General features: G+C 36.3%; 1 protein-coding gene across 3 annotated transcripts in view; it reads right to left on the bottom strand.

The window, feature by feature from the left end:
- Nucleotides 1–20,630, bottom strand: part of CNTN1 (contactin 1) — a 309,382-nt gene that overhangs the window by 234,404 nt on the left and 54,348 nt on the right. The window contains exons 1-2 of one of the 3 annotated variants that reach the window (XM_037058154.1): nt 13,558–13,569; nt 4,413–4,416 (exon numbers count right to left, since the gene is read on the bottom strand). The exons of the other annotated variants lie outside the window; for them this stretch is intronic. The gene's annotated coding sequence lies outside the window, so the exon portion shown is untranslated. Of the gene's footprint in view, nt 1–4,412; nt 4,417–13,557; nt 13,570–20,630 lie in introns of those variants that run through there. 3 annotated transcript variants of the gene reach the window in all.

The raw sequence follows: 20,630 nt of genomic DNA on the forward strand, positions 1-20,630 counted from the left end.
CTGATGTTTCAGTGATAGTAACAACAAAAAACAGCAACAAAAATTCTGTGTTGAGTTTTATAGTTCGTAGAAAACTTTACACATTCTTGCTCAGGTCCTCAGTAACCCTCTTGACCATAAATGTGTTCCCTTCCAAATACAAGCAGGGTAAACTTGGTCTGAATTGACACAGAGGTAGTTAAATAAGAAGCTTGTCCCATCAAATGCACTTTCTTATCATAGCATTTACAGTTCAAATACATAAACAAAGCACATTTATAAGATCTATTTTTCATACAGCTGAATATTGTCCCTCCCCCAGAATGATGGTAGATATTAATCAAATAATGACACATACTGGTACATAACTATACTATAGTAAATGTCATGATGAAGTTTCTTATAGTACTTTCAGTGTAGTGGAAATTCTGATTTAGTCTAAAGAGATCAGGAGAGACTCATAGGGCATAAAATTTTAGCTAAGGGTTATCAGACAAAGACAGAGCAGACAAGGGAGAGGGTGCCCATTTTAGGAGGACTGGCAGACACAGTGTGCTGAGGCATGAGGCAGTGTGGCGCCGGTAGGGAGCAGGAAGAAGGCCATCAGGGCTAAAACAGAAATGGAGGGATGAGTGGAGCATAAAGCTAGAGAGGTTAAGCAGGGCCATGGCAGGCTATGAAGTAGATTGGTTTTCATCTCCCATATTACAGGAAGCCAATGAAAGTATTTATGCAAAGGAGTGAGTTAATAAGATTTCTCTGAAGAGGGGATCTCTGTTGAAGGGAAGAGAAAGTAGAGAATTAGTGAATGTAGGAACCAAGTTCAAGAAAGAAAGATAGTAACATTGACTTGCATCTTTGCTAAAGAGATTGAGAAAATGGTTTGTTTTAATAGGTTTTGGGGAATAGAGTATAATCTATACCTCTTGCTTGAGTGTAAGTTCTATGAAAATTTGTATTTATTTCACACTGTTCCATCCTCTGCTTCAATGCTTTGCACATAGGAGATATTCAAAAAAGTTTTGAATGAATGAATGAATGGTAGAAAGGGCATAGAAAACTGGAAAACATTGGGGTTTCATGAAAGGGTGCTATTCACTGTGATAAAAATCATTAGAAAGGATCCAGTTTGCAAGTGAAATCATGAGTTTACATATAGAAAAACCACACTTGAATTGCTGTTACAGATTTAAGTGGAGATGTGAAGTGGGAAATGTTAAGTGTCTAAAGCTTGGAAAAGAGATATTGACTGGAGGTATAAATTTGGAAGCCATAGGAATATCTGTAACATTGAAGCAACAGGAGAGGATGCAATATCTATGGGGGGGGGGGAATAAATTAAAATGCCAACTGAATATTTGCAGGCTCTTACTCTGAATTAAGAATTCTTCTAGGGTTTTACATGTACCAACCCAATTAATCTTTATAATAATCCTATAAAGAATGTTCTATTTTTATCCCACTTTAAACCTAAGAAAAATCAAAGCACAGATAAATTATACAACTGGCCCAAATTCACACACCTAGGAAAAGGCAGAAGTAGGTGTAATAGGCAGAATTCTAAGATGGCGTCCAACATTCCCAACCTTTGGTGCACATACTCTGTACACTTTCCTATCCTTTGTGGATAGAACCCATGAATGTGATGGGATATAATTCCCAACATTCAGTTACTAATCAGCTGATCTTAAGTTAATCAAAATTAGCAAGAAAAACAATTGATCCTTCCTGATACCAGAGGTGAGCAGTGGGAGAGGCTCACATAAGAGGCTATATTGCAAAGGATCACAGGTAGCTTCTAAGAGCCCAGAGTAGCCCATGGCCAAAATAACAATATAGGGACCTCAATCCTACAACCACAGGAAATGGAATCCTGCCAACATGAATGAGCTTGGAAGAATATACCTCAGGCCCCAAATGAGCCCTTAGATGAAGCTGAAACTTTGTTATCAGCCTGTTAATACCCTGAGCAGAGGACCCAGCTGAACCCCACGCAGATTTTTGACCTACAGAACTGTGAGAAGCTAAATGAGTGTTGTTTTAAGACACAAAGTTTATGAAAACTTGTTAGACAGCTATTGAAAACTAAAGTACATAATTCAACCTGTAGTCAGTTTACACAGCCTGTGCTGTTAAAGACTTAGCTATACCATATATGGTAGAAGAGTTGGGAAAGCGAACCCTGAAGAATACAGACATTTAAAGAAGGAGCAGGAGAAAATGAACCAGCAAAGGAGACTGAAGAGAAATAAAGAAACACAGGAAAACCCAAGAAACTGTGGCATGACCAAAGTCAAAAAGGAGGAACTTCGGAAGGAGGGGCTGTGAGTGAGGAGGAATTTGGAATGCTGATGAGAGCAAATCAAAGGAGGAATGAAACATATTCACTGGATTCAATAAGACAGATGCTGATATTGGTTTCCTTCTGGTGCATTACAAAAAATGGAGTTTGTATTTTAGAAACCCTTTTTTTTTAATGAAAGGGAAAAATTATGTGATGGGTTGGGGGAAAGAAATTGTTTTCCAGACATATTTTTATTATTCAATATTTTCATACAAAAGAATTATAGAGCTTTCCTCAATAATTTGAGAAACTTTACAAATACAGCAGACTTAAAAAGTAAATCAATTGAAATATTGTTTTGTCACAAAATTGAACTTCAAGGATGAATGGTCTCTTATGTGACAGGGAAAATTATGTCCAAGTCATATTCTAAAGAATATTTAATCTTACAAGATGTCTAATGTAAAATAATAGAAAGATGAGAACAGAAAAGAGAGTCTTCGATTTTCAAATCTCAGTTACATTGATCATCCTCATTGCTACCAAGGGAAAAGCATTATTTTCTCCTGAAAACTAAGTAAATAAAATCAGATACGAAAACCAAAATATAAACAGGCATTAAATAAATCAGTAAGGATCCACTTTGACAAGTATAGAGTACAACTGAGAAAACAGAGTGCACAAAGATAATTAAACATAGGGCCTTTTGTGCTGCTAACTCATCTAATGAGGTTGCTTCGGGGGTTCTCTATTTCAGTACTTCACTATGGTGACTAATTTATGGAAGGCTGAAATAACAATGACCAGCTCTCCTTTCATCCCACATAAGATATTAAAATAACAGAATGTGCCCTGGCTGGTGTAGCTCAGTGGACTGAGCACAGGCCTGCGAACCAAAGGATTGCGGTTCAATTCCCGGTCAGGGCACATGCCTGGGTTGCAGGCCAGTTCCCAGCAGGGGCAGTTCCCAGCAGGGCATGCACGAGAGGCAACCATACATTGATATTTCTCTCCCTCTCTCCTTCCTTTCCCTTCTAAAGATAAATAAAAATTTAAAAAAATAATAAAAATAAAATAACAAAATGTATACTACATTTAAGTTGTTAGCATATGGAGGAGAGCTATTTGTTTCCAATGAAACCATTAGGAAAAGCAGAGCAAAGTTCCCTCAGAGATCTTCGACTCATTGTGCTCAAGATCTGATTGGACCATTTTCAACAGCTGAATCTGAAGAGATACTTATATTTTCTCTTTTCAATGATCAAGATGAGTGACCCATAGAATAGAGACCCACATGTGAGAATGCAGTGCTAGTGGGTCTTCTGATGACTCCATGTCTGGTCTCACCTTGTGGTCTCAACTAAGGACTTTTGTCTTACGTATAGTTGTGAATTCGTGTGCTCCCAGCACTTCATCTATCTGTTCAAAGATGGTGTAGGAGGTCAAGTACAGTACTTGCTTATATTTCAAGATCACCATTCCTTTTGCTGCTCACTCACATTTCAAGGATCTTTAATGTGTTTTACATCCAGTTTATTTTCATGGGTTTGGCTCCTACTTCAGCCATTTATGGATGAGACAGCTCTGGCTACTGGAGGTACCATTAATGAGCATGTGATTGTTCCCCTCTGTAAGACACAGCCTGGGTCATTAATTAGCAATACCATCTTCATAGAGAAAAGAGATTTCTGTCTTCCTTGCATCAAATATTTTAAAAAAGAAAAAACACCCTTTGGTGTGATCAGTTATTCCAAGAAACACATCACATTTTCCTACTCAATGAGCCCTGAACCTCTAACCCAAAACAGGAGGCTTCAGTTTAGTGTTTTGACTTCACTTAGATTTCTTTTGATTCATAGAATTTTCAAATGAAATTTACAGTGATACTTGGGGTTTTCTTTCAAGAAGGATACTCTATGAAAACATGAGATGAAAAAAGAAACATTTTCAAATTTTTTTATATTGGATATCCTAAAACCACATCATAGTTTCCCATATTATTGAGAACTAAGTAATTTGTTGTCTGACATTTCAAATCTTTCACCTCCAATATTCCAAGTCCTTGTGCCCTTAAATTTCAGATTATTTGTTATTGTTTTCCGATTGAGATGCACATGCAACAAGTCTGTCTACCATCTGTGTAGCACACCTGTCTTACACAAACTATGAGATGGGTGACTTGTTGTGCAGCCTTGGGAACTTCTTATAATGTTCTCCAAAATATGTTTTTGTGTTAAACTGCATTATGCATAAATATTTCATATCAGTCTCCAATTACTTCACATTCCAGTATAATTGAATATGCTGTTTTGTTTCGGTGAGTGGTGCACCTGGTGTAATAACAGTGCAGAGCACCTCTTCCACACCCCTGTATTCTATATTCCTTTATAAGCTATTGTCCCCCAAAAGGTAACTTTGAAGCTTTGCAAAACTTCAAAGCACCATGGCCTGGAATAGGGTATAAACTACTGTATAGAACACACTTTGGCTAAAGCCCTTTCAGGAGAAAGATACATGGTCTGTAATATCTTAAGACTCCATAGCAAATGCTAACCCCAAACTCCTTAGAATTGCTCCAGAACTACACCTACTCTGGGGAGAATTAACTTTCCAAACTAAACCAATTCCTCATAACAATGGCAGCAGGTGCAGAACCAGGCAGCTCTATTATTTAACCTTTCATAATCCAGCCGAAATGTGTCCCAGTGTACTTTGTTTGTACCTAGATTTTATATCAATAGAAAAGATATTTTCTATAATCAATTTCTTCTTTTAAAAGAGACTTAACTCCTGCTCCCATCTTCATTTAAGTTTGAGGACTTTCTATTTTGGATCCCAAAGTTTTTCTTTACTGAGTCACAGTTAGTAATAGGGAAACTTAACTTTCGTTACTTGATTCTTAGTAAAAGCAAACTTCTTGAAGGGTATACTTATAATTAAGGTCAAATCCCTGGCCATTGATATTTTGACCTTGGAAAGTTGAATGAAAACAAATATCTCTTAAAGCTTGCTATGTATTTTCCTGCTCCATAACTAATGACACCCTTAGATACAGTTGCACATCCGAAGGACACCAGACAACTAAAGTCTAAATGATAAGTTCCCTTGGTAGAAGTCTTCTAAGTGGCAGGTTAAAAAAAGGTGAGGAAGTTTAAATTCTTATTCATTTTAAAGAATGAGAAGTAACACAGAAGAAACTGTTAAATAATTCAAAACAAGTAGATAGAGAATTGAGTATTAAATAGACTTTTGAAGGATACACTGAATTCATTTGACATCTTTTACTTAATAAACATAATCTTTATAAGAAAAAAATAGTACTATAATTGAGAAACTTATTTACCAAGCTCTTAACAGATTTTATTATAAGAAAAAATCTTATAAAATATGAATTATTTCCCATGTAAAAAGTATGGTGTCAACTATTCTCTTTAATGAACAAATATGTACTCATAGAATTCCCTGAATTTTAATTAAAAAATTGTTTCCAACAGAGAACAAGTTAGTCACTGGGTCATCAAATGCATGAGGATCTTTTGAGTATTACATAGACTTTGCCCCCAGTATAGTTTTTTAATGTCAAAAAAAGAGTTAGTTTTCGAAAAGCTTATTTATTATAGGAAACATTTATTGCACTAGGTAATGCCAATAAAAATCTGGTGAAAAGAACAGGTTGCTCTACCTTAGGGTCTCTTGTTTCTATTGCTCTGTTTTTCGCAAACCCTAAGGAACTGTGCATGTTTAAGGCAGCACACTGCAGCCAGGTTTCATCACTCATCCATAAAAAATATTTTGGAAGGAAAACTATGATTCACCCTAGTCTAGTTAATATTGTCTGGGGTTTTTCCTACATGTAGAATAGAGCAAAAAGGAAATTCAAGTGAATTAATATTTTAAAAGGGAATAAAAAGTCAAGGACCAATGAACTTTTTATGTAAAGATTCAGATAATAAATATTTTGGGCTTGGTGGACCATAAAGTCCCTGCGACAATTACTCTACCATTGTAATGGTGAATTACACTATAATGTGTAAGCAATGTGGGAAACATTATTTACAAACAAATATTATTTATAAACACAGCACATGGGCTGGATCTGACCTGTAGTTAGCTCGTTCTGAAATAAGAGAATGTTATTATATGATCACAATGTAGAAATGATGAAGCCACAACACATCCTTTTAAGTCTGCCAAAAGCCTTCTCATCATTTTGTAAAAATAGGACTTTTCTTCTAGTTCTTTTGGAATGTTCTTAAACAAAATATCCTCAAAGACAATATTTTTAAAGCTTATAGTGAGGTACTGAAACCAACAGTACTTTCATCTTATTTTTACATTAGTAATAAGAAATTCCACAATCTGGCATCTTACAATGATTTGTGTTATTAAGTCAGTAGACCATTACATATAACACCATTGATGGAATAGATTTGAATATTTATTATAGAATTTTCCCACGGAGGGCAGTAATTTTTTTTTTTTTACAAAATCAGTATTGTGAATATTTTTTTAAATTAAAGGATATATGGCTTTGAAGAAATTTTTTCCAATTTATAACAATGTGCTCTACATGATGGTCCCAGTCCTGGCCTGACTCTAGAAGCCTTGCTTGTCTACATTAATACCAAACGCTGTGCCAGCTGGGCGGGCACCCAGGGTGTCACACAGGTAAGGACCTGAGGGAATCCTCCGTCCCTGAGCTGTACACAACATTAGCCTTTCCTGCCTGTAAGTCTTGGAAAGAGTTTCTCACTATGAAAACAAAGAAAGATTTTATGTAGATGAAAGAAATTGCAAGATAGATTGACAGGACTTGGTAACTGAAGGGAAATAGAGAGGGAATGAAAAGAGATAGAAATGAGAGAAACTCTGAACTTCCTCTCATGGTGGACTGGATGTCAGTACATCATCAATTAAGATTGGGAAAGAAGGAAGATGACTTTTGTTAAGGGTTAGTAAGAGATAATAAAGAAATCAAATAGAACAGAATGTTGAAATATGTACCTACATTTAAGAGCATGGTCAAAACTAGAATTTGAGATGTTTGCGTCATTTTCATAGAGGTGCGAGAACTAATACTAAGAGAACGAGAGGGCATAAGTGATAAGAAACTAAGACTAGGGAGGAGGGACCTAAAAGATGAGCCCCAAAAAAGAAATAATACTGTAAAAGTGCGATCAGAACAAGGATGCGGCAGTTAAAAACAGTAACTGAAGGCATAAACAAACAAAAAATGTGATAATGAAAAGAGGTTCTCAAGAATGTGTTCTATTTCAGGGAGTTTCAGGAAGATGAGAACCGTGCAGAAAGGACTCCAGCGAGCACTCAAAAGCAGTCAGCTCTGCAAAGTCAGTCTCAATCCACTAGTAAAGGAAGAGCCAGAATAAGGTGCGGGATAAAGATGTAGAAACAACGAGCACACTAATTTTTTAAATCTAAAACTTAGAAGAAGACAAAAGAGGAGGAAGAAGGAATAAAAGTTTTTACTTTGTTTTCTTTCATGTTTGTTTTCAAGAATGGAAGCTCATTGGACATTTTGAGGTTGGTAGGGTATACAGCAGGAAAGGAGCCATTTAAGATATGAAAATGGGGCCTGAATAATTGAAACCACTGCATTTCTCAGAAGACCCACTGCATTTCCCAAGAATCCCAAGTCACAAGTAGTGCCTGCAAGTGAAGGAAGCCTGTCTTGGGGTGTGTGTGTGTGTGTGTGTGTGTGTGTGTGTGTGTGTTTTAAGCAGCCTTCTTGAGATATAATAATGCAAAACATAAAACTGACTCATTTTAAGGTAAAAAAAATTTTACTATATTTACAGGTGCTTTACTTTTATATGTTCAGTAATTGAAATAACCATAAGAATTCATAGTCTTATCTTAAGATATTAGGAACTCTGAAGCCAGTCATGATAAGAGAAATATAAAACACAAGAATAATAGAGAAATATCAGTGCTGTGAGCTGCAATAACATTACAGCTAATGATGTAGAATGAGGCAAAAGCCCTAAATAATTGCTTTTGTAGCGTTTACAATAGATCATTAATGAGCTACACTGAAGGAATTAAGTAAACTTTTGTTTTGTAACAAATATTTGTCCAGCTCTGTAACTGACTCAGGCAGTAACAGTGCAGTGACATACTACTTACAGTATCTTTTTGCTTCATATTGACCTCTAAGGCTTGTTTTTCTTTATTCACTTATTAGTATTTGGCCACACTTCCCAGGGTAATTTTTTTTTTATCATTTCAAGTGTTTAACCTCATTCTTGGGTTGTGAACACTTGCTGGTGCCTGGCAAATAACAAAACACCATGTAACTCTTTTTGTAGTTTTTCATGAAATTCATAGTTAAATACTTGCACACTTTGGTATCTGAGCAGTGATTCCTAGACTTCCAGCATCATGCTTTACTTGAAATTGGAAGAAAAGGCTCTTCAAATAAACAGTACAAAACTTAAAATAAACTCTGGCCTATTCATAATACACATATACCTACATTTGTTACCCATTATTAGGCTATCAGGCTTAAAGAGATATAAGCAAAGATCTATACTTAGTTCATACTCAGAAATGTAATGAAGAAAAGAATTATAGAACCCTGGCTCGTGTAGCTCAGTGGACTGAGTACAGGCCTGTGAAACAAAGGATCGCAGTTCGATTCCCAGTCAGGGCACATGCCTGGGTTGCAGGCAGGCTGGTTCCCAGCAGGGGACACATGAGAGGCAACCATACATTGATATTTCTCTCCCTCTCTGCTTCCCTTCCCCTCTAAAGATAAATAAATAAAATCTTTTAAAAAAGAAAATTATCAAAAGAAAAAAAAAGAAAATAATTACAGAGATAAGGCTAAGCTTTCAAGCTTGTAGGTAAGTGTATTTCATATCTAAAAATTTCTCCAAATTAAGATCCTCGGAAGGAAATCTAAAGTAACATTCATTGTTTTTTTAAATTCATTTTATTGAACTTTTCTTTTGGATATGAGTTAGCTCTTCTTCAAATGCAATATGTGAAGTTACTAAAACAAATCTCTTCTCCCTATAGTAAATAGAGTAAAATGATCACTTTTCACTAAACACTAGAAAAAAATACTTAAGACTTACTTTAATTTCTTAAAGTTTTTAATAAACTTTTATTTTAAAAAAGCTAAAGAAAGGTAAAAAAGTTAAAAAGTAGGTGAATATAAATATAATTTAAATGTTATTTCTATTATACTGAAAGATTAAAAATAATGAAGTGATATCTTGCGAGTTAAATGTGTGATTTCTACAGGAGCTGGTGAAATTTGAGTGGGAAGAGGCAAAGTACTTTTTCAAAGCACAGACTTTATCACCTTGAATCTGTTTGTTTCTTACAATTCCAAGAAAAGCTGAAAACTTCCAGTAGTTTTTATTTCCCCCATGGAAGGAGGCTATCAGCAGCTCCAATGCATTTTCTATAATCATTATTCAGCTATAGGTTGTCTTGTGAGATCACAAATTTTCCTCCCCTGGATGTTAGAACTACCAGTAGATCCATTTCTTCCCTTACTCATCCAAAAATGAATCCCAGTCTCTGCAGTTCTCCTGACCCTGGGATCTTTACTGCCTTCTCAGAGTAGCATTCCCACCACCCAACGTCCGTAGGATGTGGGGATCTTCTCACAGCTCTCAGTGTGAGTTTCCTTCCACCAACAATTCTTACGTTTAATTCCTAATCATGAAAGAAAATATCCCATGTTCGATTTGTTTTTTCCATCTCTCATCACAGGTCAACTAAATCCACCTATATCAGGGAGCTGATTATCTTTCCTTATAACGCTCTTGGCTTGCAATTCCATGTTTTTGCTCATTATATTCTCCCTTCTCTCTGCACCACTATCAACTACTGATTTCAAAATACAGTTACATAATATTGAAACATCATGACTTTGAAAGTAAGCTACTAAAAAACTAAAATCTAGGAATCTTAAATAATGTTGAATATGAGTCAATACTGTAATGAGACGTAAAGAGGGAATTCACAATAAAATTGCATCAGTAACCACTAAATTAAGAATGTATCTTAAAAATAATAAACATCACTGACAAAATTTTTCTAAACTCATGCTGTGCACCACTCACTTCAGAGTATAGCAAATAAATGAGAACAAGGCAAACATATCTTTGCTGCCACTGAGCCTAAATTTTAGGGAAAAGGCATGCTAAATATACTAATAAAAATAAGTGCTATGAAGACTTCACTTGATCAGACCACATCTGAAGTCCCTTGTCCTATACATATGCACCTAATAATTATGTATAAAATACAAATCATATCAATTAGTATTTGCTGATATATATATATATAGGCCTGGAATTTTCCTGTATCTTAAGTGCACAATTTGCTTCTTAAGAACATGGATCACTTTTAACACTTGTCAACATGTACTTAGCATAGCAAAACCAGCAAAGCAGAGGTCAGAACAAACCCTTTTGATTTTTTTCTTTAGGTAAAGAGTGCTGAGCACCAATACAAGGCTAACAGCTTTTGTTTTATTTTCAACTTGTTTTTTAGTTTTGGTTTTTAAAACCCCTGTAGCTACCTACTATTCACAACAGCAAAAATTTGATATAAAAAGTCAACATTATACTATATTACATATAATAAAATCATTGCCTGAATTTATATATCTTTTATATTTTCAAAGATAAATATACCTCTTGAGTATTTCTGAAGGAATGGAAAAACGTCTAAATCCTCACTGTTGCAGAGGACGAATATAAAAATAAAAATCAAATGCACTTACCCATGCTATCATTTTCTCAAAAGGAAAGTGCCGAACCAGTAAGTAGAGAAAGGGGGCTATAAGCTTACACAGAATGTTTTATCAGCAGTTTATTTCATATAGCATGTCTGGAATTTAGTTTCCTTAAATCCAATTATTAATTTTCATAAAGTTAAAATGTATTCAAGGTGTTATTTTCTATAAACATTAATCTCAGAATCAGGAGATATGGTAGTTACATTGTATTTATCTTTAAAATGGTGATGTATCAACCAAGCTAATGTGTTTATGCACAGTTTCCTGTAGAAGAGCAATTACTGAAAACTTGTGCAAATACATGCAGATAGATACATAGATAGACAGATATAAAGCTTAATATATCAATATAGAACTTGTTTTGTTGTCAAATAGGTTTATCACCGCTCTTGAATTGCATATACATATTTAATATATTCTTAAGGAAAAAGAACCATTTAAAGCATAACGATATATTTTGGCACTTTTAAGTTTTTCATAAGCTACATAATTAATTTTGGTAAACTGACAGGAGTTCTTGTAGAACATTGTATCTTAGGTGGAGGCAGGACAAAATATTCCGGCCTGTTTTAAACAACAAGAGGATAAAGAAAGTGAGAAAACAAGGAAATGAAGGGCTATGGTAAAACTGAGATTTGTTCGCTTTTAGAAAATGAAAGAAAACAATGACATACGATCTCACCTATAAGTGGAACCTAATAAACAAAACTAATGGGCAAAATAGAACCAGAGACTTGAAAATAAACTGAAAGTGACCAGAGGGGAGGATTGAGCGGGGATCACAGGAAGGAAAGGGCCAAACCAAGAAACAAGAACAGAGGACTCACGGGCATGGACAATGGGGGAGGGGAGCGGAATTGACTCTGAGAGGGAAGGGCATAGGGTAGGGGTGAGCAGTGGGGGAAAAGGTGGAACAACTGTAACTGAACAACAATAAAAAAATGCAAAACATAAAAATAAAGAAATAACAAAAAAAGAAATTTTACTAGTAGATATTTTACTACTGTTCTTTAACAGGCGGCACCAGTAAACATTTTAATAACAAGGAGACAACAAAAAGAACCATGACACTACAATGCTTCTTCTGATTCCTATCCACAACTCTGAATAACAGAGTAAACCAAAAAAAAATACAAAGTGAATGTAACAGGGCGCAGCCAGGAAGGGGGCAGGTGGCAAAAAGAATTTGGAATGGGGTCCAGAGCTCAGGGTGTCCAGGAAATATTAAGATGTCCTTACCCCCCCAGGTGTCAGTTGGGGTAAGGGACAAACCGGAGCAGGGCCACTGAGAGTTGTTTTGCATAGCAACAGTTTGGCAGCCAACCTCTGGAATGGTCATTTAACATATCTATAACCTTTAACTGGTTTCATAGATATGTTGAATAGCTGTGGCCAAGTTTTGAGCCAGGGAGAAGGGAGTGACTTCTACCCAGGATGTAACTGGGGGCTGGTCCTCTGAGTTACAGCGCCTGTGTTGGAGCTTGGAGAGGATTGGCTCTAGGACATGGGGCCATACCTGCCCAGACTAACGATGGCAGACCAGTAAACTTGTAATAATACAGAAATACTGGCAGGTGTAACTGATTGTGGGAGGAGTCGGAAATAGGGGTACAGAGGAAGATGGGCGAGGGGATTTAAACCCAGACACAGCAGCCATTGGGAGAGAGCCACGCGGTTTCAGCAGAAATGAAACTCTGCTTGACCAGGTGAAAGGGAGAGCCACGTGGTTTTGGAAGAGTGCAGACCCCTGCAGCCAGGTAAAGAAGAAAGCCACCCTTCTGAGTCAGAGTGTGGACCCCTGCAGCTTTGGTAGAAGAGGCCCACATGGCTTTGGGGTGCTCCCTTTGGCTGCTTGGCCTGGGAAGCTGGAGAGGCTTTGCCTGGAAAAATGGGTACTGAGAACTCTTGCCAGTGGACCGTGAGAAGGTGCCACATGACTTTGGATTAACTGGAGATCCTGCCTGGACGGTGACAAAGCTCATGGTGCCAGTGACCTGAAACACAGATGTGTGCTTCTTTTCCTGAGATATGGTACCCTGAGTTAGGGCAGGGGGAGAAGGAAGCACTGTGGGCATCTGTGGTTATCCTAAAATACTTTGATATTTTTATGGGGACACTGAGTCACTACTTTAAGTGTGTACAGCTTTAAATAAACGTTTCGTTTCCTTTTCACAAATCTCTGGCATTGAGAGATGTCTTTCCAATTGGCGGCAGACAGAAGAACCCAATAGATATTAGTATACCGTCCTTGGGAGGGGCCCCTGTTTTCTGTAGCAGTTTTTGTCATTCCTCAGTGGGCCAAATATCAGCCTCCCCTTGGACCTCTGCTCAGTAACATTAGCACTTTGGACCCTGCCCCTTATCTACATTTAATCACTCCACACGATAGGAGTCATTATGAGAGGAAGCCTGGGATGTATAATACAACAAAATAAACCTCTAGACCTGTTTTATCACTCAACATACAGCTTCTGAAAAGAGGAACTTGAACTCACCTTCTATTTCAATCTTACATCACTCCCTGTCTCCTTTTCCATCCCACTTGCTGCCTCCAGGACATCACTTCCCACCCACTATAGGATGCAGATGGCTCCCTCCTCCATCCCTGACCAGAAAGGTCTCATCAGGGCCTATTGCTTAATTAAGTAATTCAAAAGATACATATGAGGGGGGACCCAAAAAATCCAAAATGTATTTTTAAAAACTTGTGTATTTATTTTTACATGTTTAAACTTCAGTCATCTTCAAAGCAGGCTCTATTTGATGTAATACACCTATAAAAATGTTTTCCCACTGCTTAGAACAGCTTCTGAACTTGTAGATTTTGATGCTTTTAGTGCTTCTGCCATTTTTGTTTGTTTGTTTCACGTATTCCGCATCAGTGAAATATTTCCCTTTGAGGACTTATTTCACCCTCGGGGCAGGGGGAGGAAGTCTTTGGGAGTGAGATTTGGGTGAGTAGGGAGGGTGGGACATAGGAGTCATGCTGGTTTTGATCAAGAACTGGTGAACATTCAGCATGGTTTGGGCAAGTGTGCCCATAAATCACCTGTCATGAAATGGGTGAATGTGTCTTCAAAAAAAAATTCACTGATGCTGAATGCAGCCTCTCACAACAATGCCAGCTGGTACACTGATACAGATGGGTTCCTAGAACACTCACAAACATTGGGGAAGCCTGTACTACAAGGGGCCTGTCCTCCAGAAGATAATTCCTTTTGTATGTGTGTGCCCTTTCTTATGTAACTTAGTTCTCATCCTATTTGACCTTTATGAGCTTTATCATTGTTTTCTGTTTGGAAAAACTTGCTTCATTCAGCAACATCACACTCTCCTTACTCTGTTCCCACTCATGGTTTCCTTTGTGAGCCCTTTGCCCACACTTTAGTATAGACATTCCTCAGAGACCCATCTTGGGTTTCATTTCCTTCCTATGTATATTTTGTGGGTTATTTTATTCACTTCCATGGTTTTAATAGTCCAATCTAGGCTGATAAATCTAAAATTTCAATGTTGCTAGTCCAATTCTCTTTTCTGATATCCAGACATAAATCCAACCACCTGCTGATCATCTTTACTAGAATCATCCATAGAAATATCAAATTTAACTAATCTCAACTGAGCCCATTGCCTACTCCCTCATTCAATCCTCCTCACGGGATTCCTGGTTTAATCTGGCACCATCTTTCATGCTATTATTGCTTAAACCAGAAATGAACACCATTCCAGCCCTTCCCTCAGTCTGACCTCATACTTCCAATAACCAAGTTCTGTTAAGTCTTCAGTTCAAACATCATTCAAATGCTTCTGTTTCTCTTTATTGGGGTCATTTCTTCCACAGCTCTCACTTCGCTTCCTCAATACTATGTACCATCAATTGCAGATCAAACCTTTTATCCTCATTGTAGCCAGAGTAACCTTTTAAAACGCTATCCTGACCATTTCACTCTTGTGCAAAACCCTTTAACGGTTCCCGTTCTTTCTTTCACGCATTCACTAAACTCATGGTTTTTTTAGAGTGTATATTATACTAGGCACTTTGCTAAGTGCCAGGGCTACAGTGACCACAAGATATTATCCAGCAGGACACTGTTTCTTTCCTGCAGCAAGATATTACTTCCATTAAACCCAGATTCCAGATTTACTGTGTCAGAACTCTCATTGGTCATTGGTCTTCACTTACCTTTTCTGAATCTTAGTGAGTGATCTTACCCAGAATTTCTCATTCCATAAATATTACTGGTGATTATTTCTCTGCTTTATTTCTGCGTTAACTCTCAGTCCTATCCACATTGAGCCAGGGCCTATTCTTTCTTAATTTACTAACAGAGGAAACAATTCGAATGCCTCTCAGTTTAGCTGCATTATCCCATGGAGCTTCCAAAAGTTCCCCAAATGGCATTTTTAGGGAGACCCTCCTCCCAAAAACACTCTTTGGGGTTAGATCAGCTATATTCAGTCTGGGTCTCTGAATTGCTGACTTTAATCACAAAGGGCCACAGATGTGTAGCTGTCTTTTGAAAATTTTGTATCACCAACTATTTTCTAATTTCAAAATATAAGACTTCTTAATTGGAAAACAATTAATTAAAATTGAAGCCCTAATAAGGAAGTTTCCACATCATTTGTTTCATAACACATTTGCTTCTGCTTATTTCACTGTCACTGGCAGAATTTAATTGTCTCATATTTCATTATTTGCACATATCATATGCTTTAGGTTATACAATATATCTCAATAATATAAAAAGCATTAATCAACTCAGGATCTTACACAGTCTCTAATCATCCCTTTTGATACATACATTTTGGTAATTTTGTGCATATCTTTTTGTTAATTATATGTCACTTCTCAAGCTCTCTGTACTCCTTTTGGTGGCATTTATCCTCAAAATTCCACTTTGAACTTTGCTTAATATGCAGATTGGTGAAGGCTATATACACACTCTTTAAAAATTATTTTCATGGCTTCAATATCTAAGGTTCTGAAGACACATACATATAATTAATAACATTTAATGTCAGTAATCAAAACTTTTTTAATTATAAAAATTTCTGATTTTATTTTTATACACATTTTTAAAAATTGTATTGTTGTTCAAGTGGAGTTGTTTGCTTTTTCCTCCCACACTCTCTACCATTTTTAGTACAAACTTAATTCTTCTATGACTAATTTTATTTCCAGTTCCAGATAATGTCACCCCTAAGTGGCTCTTTAGAATAGACTCAAAGGAATCTTAATTACTTCCTCTGAAAATTTTCTGAATGAAACACTGGGTCTGAGCATTATTCTTTTTCCAGATATCCAACCTGGTGAATCTCTCTGTCTAAAATAACGGGTTTCAAAGAGTGCTGATTAATCCCACAAGGGACCCTCTCTCACGTAACAATAGCACCCTTTGAAGTGCTAAAGTAATTTGATTACCTTATAAAGAAGAAGGATTTGGTGATATTTGTTGACATACAAAGCATTGTAGACCTAAGGTTACAGGGTTTCTCCAAACTTGATAGGGTTATAGTTTCAGTTTCATGACCCCTGAAAAGAACATCGTATCAGAGTGCAAAACAATCCCTCAGAATTCTCTTCTCATTTTTCTCCAGTATAGTTCTGAAGCCCTTGTATCTTCAGCCTTGTACGTTTTCTGTCTTTTTTCCCTGATATTATTGGATCAAAGAGGTATTTATTGAATATAACTAACTAGTTAAGATAATGGGCTAAGGATAAAGCTTACAGGTATCTGCCTACAAATATTACAACTTATTATTACCTTAAAAATATCTAAACACAGTCTGGAACCAGTACCATGGTAAGAACAAGACAGCTAATAGAAGGTACAAAATTTAAGGGAAACCCATAAAAATCAGTAATCAAAATAAGTAATATTTTAATGTCGTATTGTAAAATATCAACATTAATGCAAATATTTATTATAACATAATATTAAATTTAAATAAAGAAAACATCTTATATAGTATATCTGTGTAAAGAAGCCCTCACACTGGCCAGCTGTTTCCTCTTACATTGGCTAATTGTAGAATAAGTGCAGTTCAATTCATAAATGTTAGCATAACATCATTCAATGCTAAATCAATCATTCAATTGCTTTTCCTCCTCTATAGGTGAAATTTTACTTGTTTGTTATGGGCAAACATGATATGTACTTATATTCTGCTGCTGTTTCCAAAAGAATTGCAATTGGTTGTACTACTCAGCAGTATTAAACTCATGTTCACTAGGATGTCCAGTTTAATATAATGCTACTCTTCTCTTCTTATTTATAATAATCCAATTGTTTGTGTACTATTACAAATCTTCTGATGGAATTAGTCCATTTTTTAGGTCTTATTTTTTATTTTATTTTTTTAATTTAATTCTTATTCAAGTACAGTTTTCTGTCTTATATTCCCAGCCCATTTGTTTTAAATTTAAGTTTTTTTACGCATTTTGAATCCAGAAATGAAAATAATGTAATAAATTCTTTCTATTTCCACACAGACGCACTACAGTAAATGTGACTTCGTCATGTATAATAATAAAGCTAGAGGACCGGTACACCCTTTCACCTCCTTTTGATTCTGCTTTTGGAGGAGGCTCACACTGACGGCTCCAGCACACTGCTTGGAAAGACCACCAGAGCTTGAAGACTCACATAGAAATAACAGATACTTACCTACAACTAAATAAAAATAAATAGCCCTCCACTGCACATAAGCAAAGTTTCAAATATTTAAAATTTGAGAAAACGTGGACAGTGGGCACCACAGAGCAAACGTCTCGCTGACGCTCCACTTCCTGTCTAAGTTGCTCAGTTTGCATCGGAACCGAGGGAGAAGCCTCTGAACTGACCTCGGGAAAACAGGGCTGCGAAAAGGAGAGGCCAACCTGTGAGCAACGGCAGTTCGGCTAAAAAGAATGTTAATTCTTGGCTTCGGCACTTTTTTCCCCCCAGAAATTATTCAGGGCTTTCTGTGGCATGGAACACTGTGAGCAGCCAGGAGCTGTTACAGATGAGAATAACCTTTCTTTGTTATAAACCCCAAAATGTAGTACTTGTTCCAATCTCATAGGAGACCCTTGTACCTAGTTTTTTATTTTAAAAAGTGGGCGCAGAGGATAGACTCAGTCGTGTCTAGCATTTTCTGTAACATTTCCTAAATTTGTAAGTACTCACAGGGAATTTGTAGGAGCAGTATTAGGACGTGTTTTAACAAATACGTGTCATTTGTTAAAAATAGCTCAGGTATTATGGTCAAAGAACTCTGGACAGAGAGGAGGAGGAGCTGACCCGAGGGTCCTCTCTATCCCTACCAGCTGTCTGATGTTGACTTCTCATTTTTAGCATTCTTTTCTGTAAAACTGATCATTGACAATGCTGCTAGTTTTGGTAAGAATTAAATAACTACAAATAGTCTGTAAATTAAGGACTGTTATGCAAATGTCATGAAGAGATTTAAAAAAATAACAAAATAAGGATATAAAGTAAATTTGTAAAGGTAATCTCCATTTGAACTGAGAAGAAATTTTACTTTAAAATTATTGTGATCAGTCCATAGAAGTATAAGCTGCTAAATCAAAATAGTACAACAAATAATTTCTTACATTAAGATTTTTTCTAATTATTAGATCATGAATTCAGATATTAAAGAAATACTAATAACCCTTGTACTCTAAAGTTATTTTTACTTATAAAAAAAGGAAAAAGAAAAGTAAATGGAAAATTCTGTTTGACAGCTTTCCAATTAGTATTTAAGTAACATAAATAGAATGGACATTAAAAATTAGATGATTCCATTATAAAGAAATCATTAAAAATAAACATTTTATATCTATTTATATAATTTTATATTTATTTGTAAATATAAAATTTAGTATTACCAGAGTATTACCAGAGTAAATATTATATAGAATAAATTAGAAATTTCCATAGACTCTTATTGACTATATTAAAAATGTACAGTCCTTGAATGGCTACATGTGCTTTTCTTAAATTAAACATTATCTGTATAAAACATAGACATGAGTTATATAGATAGAATTTTGAATAAAGCATATAGTTATTAAATTTTATTTTTTATCCTAATTTCTCTTTTTATTCTAACTCTCTGGGAGAAATATTACCTACTCTGGGTTTTCATTACTATTAACATATAATTCTCAATTCTATTTCCATTCCTAATGTCTCTTCTGAAGTCCACATTCTTGTTTTCAACTACCTGTAGAACATCAATCATACTTGGGTATTTCCAACAGACCCCTTAGCCTTTTCTAAAACAGACTCAGCATCTTCCCCCTCTGACCTCTGCTTCTCTCCCTATATTGCTGTCCACAGAAAAGAACTGCTACTCACAGCGCCTCGTGTCTAAAGTGTAGCAGTCGCAGCCTTGCCTGACCTCAGACCCATAGCCACCAAATTAAATGGATTCTACTTCTGAAAGCTTTGTCACATTGAACTTTACCCCTACTCTCCAACTTCCCTCCTCATCCTCTGCCCTATGTGCCCTGCTCAACTACAGTTTGTCTCTGTTCAGAAACACCCTAATGAGGTTTACTGGGGAAGTCCTGCAGGAGAATCCACTCAAGGATGAAAGGAAATTTAATATCCCTGCCTCCCTATTAAGGGCTAGTGGCACTAGACAATCAGTGGTACCACCTACTTTCCCATCACGCACATTTCTAAATATCTCAGAGGGTGATGTTACAAGTCTCTAAATATCTCATTAAAAGTGTCCTGCCTCTGAGTCTTTACTCTTCAGTGCCTTTGGAATGTTGTTTCCTCCCATGTCTGCCCAGAGCCCTCCAGGCACTTCTGAAGCCTCTGTTTGTATGAACTTTTTTCTCTAAGAGCTTCCTTTAGCTAAACAGGCCATGCTCAACTCCATCTTCAATACCATTGAATACATGTTTGCAAAGGACTTGTAAATTTTTATTTAAATTTGTTTTTGCATGTCTGATTCTTTTCAAGTAGTGGGAGATTGATAAATGTGTGGATTCACTTGTCGTTTCATGATTAAGTAATGTTTTGGACTTTCTATTGGCAAAAATATGGATAAATATTATGTAAGGTTTCTCTAAGTGCTCTTGTCAAGGTTACCAAGCATCTCCAGTTTTCAAAAATCAATAGCCATTTTTCTGTTTTCATGTTACTTAACCTCTTAGAAGCATTTAACAAAGTTAACCACTTAACTCTGTCTGGAGATACATTTTATTTCCATAACTATTAACCAAACACAGCTTTCCTCTCACTCTTGCTAAACACTTCTTGCTCTCCTTTACTGGTTCTTCCCCTTCTGTTCTGTCTCTGAAGGGAATGCTTTAGGACTCTTCTACACACAAATCCTACCTAAAATCTCCAGGTGATTAAATCCATGCTTCTGAGTACCATCTGCATGACTCCCTAGCCTATACATCCATTTCAACCTCTTCCCCTAGCTCCAAACTCTTAACTTCCTACTGCTGAGTTGACATCTCCACTTGGATGTCAAGTAAGCATCTAAAGTGAGCCTGCCAAATTGACATATTCTTCCACATAGTCCCCTGCTGACTCCTCAGGAAATGTCATCATCATCCCCATTGTCCCTCAAGCCATAAAA

The sequence above is a fragment of the Sturnira hondurensis genome, unplaced genomic scaffold, assembly GCF_014824575.4.
Source record: "Sturnira hondurensis isolate 20B ecotype Veracruz unplaced genomic scaffold, ASM1482457v3 Scaffold0009935, whole genome shotgun sequence".
Lineage (NCBI taxonomy): Eukaryota > Metazoa > Chordata > Mammalia > Chiroptera > Phyllostomidae > Sturnira > Sturnira hondurensis.